This window comes from Chrysochloris asiatica, unplaced genomic scaffold, assembly GCF_000296735.1.
Source record: "Chrysochloris asiatica unplaced genomic scaffold, ChrAsi1.0 scaffold00206, whole genome shotgun sequence".
In the NCBI taxonomy this organism is placed as follows: Eukaryota; Metazoa; Chordata; class Mammalia; order Afrosoricida; family Chrysochloridae; genus Chrysochloris; species Chrysochloris asiatica.
The window spans coordinates 1,023,260-1,026,073 of record NW_006408724.1 but is presented as its reverse complement, the minus strand read 5'-3'; the positions used below and the strand labels follow the sequence as shown (position 1 = coordinate 1,026,073).

Sequence of the window (2,814 nt, the reverse complement as noted above, 5' to 3'; positions counted from 1 at the left end):
TATAATATTTCAAATGGGAGCTGTTAGTTATTCTATAACAGAACATGCAAGCATCCATTAATAATAGGAACATGGACTGTATGAAATATGAATCTAAGGAAATTGAAAGTTGCCAAAACTGAAATGGAACACTTAAAGATTGGCATTGTAGGCACTTATGAGCTAAAGAACTGGTATTGGCTGTTTTGAATCTGATAATCATATGGTTCACTATGCCAGGAGCAACAAATTGAAAAAGAATGACATCACATTCATCATCAAAAAGAAATTGCAAGATCTGTCTTGAAACACAATCCTGTATGTGATAGGATAATATCCATACATCTACAAGTAAAACCAGTTAATACAACTATGATTCAAAATTATGCACCAACCACTAAAGTCAGTGATGATGACACTGAAGAATTCTACCAACTTCTTCAGTTTGAAATTCATCAAACATGCAATCAAGATGCATTGATGATTACTGACAATTGGAATGTAAAGGTTGGAAACAAATGGCCTTGATGATAGAAATTATGCTGGAAATCCCGTGGTAGAATTTTTCAAAAGCAATGATTTATTCACTGTAAATATCTTTTTAAAATAAAATAAAAGGTTACTATACATCTGGACCTCACCAGATAGAATACACAGGAATCAAATTGACTACATCTATGGGAAGAGATGGTGGGAAAGCTCCATATTATCAGCCAAAACAAGGCCAGGGGCAGACTGTGGAACAGACCATCAATTGCTTCTTCAGGTTGAACTCAAGAAAATTCAAACAACTCCATGAGAGCCAAAATATGACTTCAAATATATCCCAACTGAATTTTGAGACTATCTCAAGAACAGATTTGATGTATTAGATACTAATGACCAAAGACCAGAAGAATTGTGGTATGACATCAAAAACATCATATAGGCAGAAATCAGAAGTTCGTTAAAAAGACAGGAATGAAAGAAAAGACCAAAATGAATATCAGAGAAGACTCTGAAACTTGCTCTCCAGCATGCAGATGCTAAAGCAGATGAAAGAAATAAGGAAGTCACCAAGCTGAACAGAAAATTTCAAAAGGGAGCTTAAGAAGACAGAGTCAAGCATTATAATGAAATGTATGTACAAAGACTTGTAGTAAGAAAACCAAAAGGGAAGAATGTGCTCAACTTTTCTCAAGATGAAAAAACTGAAGCAAAAATTCAAACCTTGAATTGCAATATTGAAGGATTCCATGTACATATAACGTGGTGGCTCGAGAGGATAAGCACTGGATTGTGGACCACAAGGTCAGTGGTTGGAACCCACCAGCTGCTCTGTGGAAGAAAGAGGAGGCTTTCTATTCCTACAAAGATTTACAGCTTTGGAAACTCTATACAGGGTCACTGTAAGTTGGAACTGACTCAATGGCACTTAACAACAACATCTACACATAGCAGTAGAAGTAAATAAAATAACTGCATGCACTAAAGCACATATAATTAGTAGACAAGAAATCATACTCCCAAAAATTATGGAGTCCTGCTGTGATACTGTAGGATAAGCAATGGGCGGCTAACTTCAAGGTCCTTGGTTCCTATCAATCAGGTGCTCCTCAGACACCCTATACAGGATGGCTCTGAGTCAGAGCTGATAGGACGTCACTTGACAACAACAATGCGTACAATAATGAATGATGCAGAAAGTGTCAAATAAAAATAGAAGGCATGGAGGAGGAAGACTACAGTGACAAGAAGGGGACTGAAGAGAGAGGGTGAGCCACCTGAGAATGGAAATGCAGGACTGGGAGTGTGGTATAAAGGAATTCAGTAGCCATGGATGTATTCATGAAAGGACTTTCAAAGGCTAAAGAGAGTGTTGTGGCTGCTGCTGAAAAGACCAAACAAGGTGTGGCAGAAGCTGCTGGAAAGACAAAAGAGGGTGTCTCTATGTAGGTTCCAAAACCAAGGAAGGAGTGGTTCATGGTGTGGCTACAGTGGCCAAGAAGACCAAAGAACAGGTAACAAATGTTGAAGAAGCGGTGGTAACATGTGTGACCGCAGTAGCACACAAAAACAGTGGAAGGAGCAGGAAACATGGCAGCTACCACTGACTTTGGCAAAAAGGATCAGATAGGCAAGAGTGAAGGAGGAGTTTCACAGGAAAGAGTTCTTGAAGATATGTCTTTGGAAGCTTATGAAAAGCCTTCAGAGGAAGGATATCAAGACCATGAACCTGAAGCCTAAGAAGATCTTTGCTACCAGTTTCCTGAGATCTTCTGACAGATGTTCCATCTTGTACCAGTGCTCAATTCCAATTTTCTCAGCTATAACATTTTCTTAAAGTTTTTACAGTGTATTTTGAAGTCGTCCATCAGCAATGATTGCAGTATCTGTTCCTGCCCCCGCTTAGCATTTCAGTGCTTCCCTCTCACTGAAATGAAGATCTGGTAGCAGGGTCCTTGTGTGCTGTGGATATTGTGGCTTCGAATTCAAAACGCTAAAACAAAAACACCTAAGTGAACAAAACAAAACAAAAACAAAAACAAAAAAACCCACCTAAGTGACTACCATGGATTTCTAAGTCTTCACTATTTTTGTTGGTGTTGTTGAGAAGTGGTGAGTGATTTGCTCTATAGCTTATAAAAATTTTAGGTGTCTTTTAATGATCTTTTTTTGTTCAAGAATAATGATGTGCTGTGAAATTTGTTAATACATAAAGTACTTAAAAAGATGTGAGCATGAAACTATGTACCTATACATATTAACTATGAAATTTTACTGTTTTGGGCTGTGTTTTATTAATTTGTGTTTGTATGTAAATGGTGAAAATTAAAATAAAAAGTAATCTCATTA

At 37.4% G+C, this 2,814-nt stretch overlaps 1 pseudogene across 1 annotated transcript; it reads left to right on the top strand.

Moving 5' to 3' along the window:
• The first annotated feature begins 1,782 nt into the window (after nt 1-1,782).
• LOC102822906 lies at nt 1,783-2,205 on the top strand (annotated as a pseudogene). The gene has a single exon (XR_438776.1). The product of XR_438776.1 is annotated as an alpha-synuclein-like (transcript).
• The last annotated feature ends 609 nt before the right edge of the window (nt 2,206-2,814 follow it).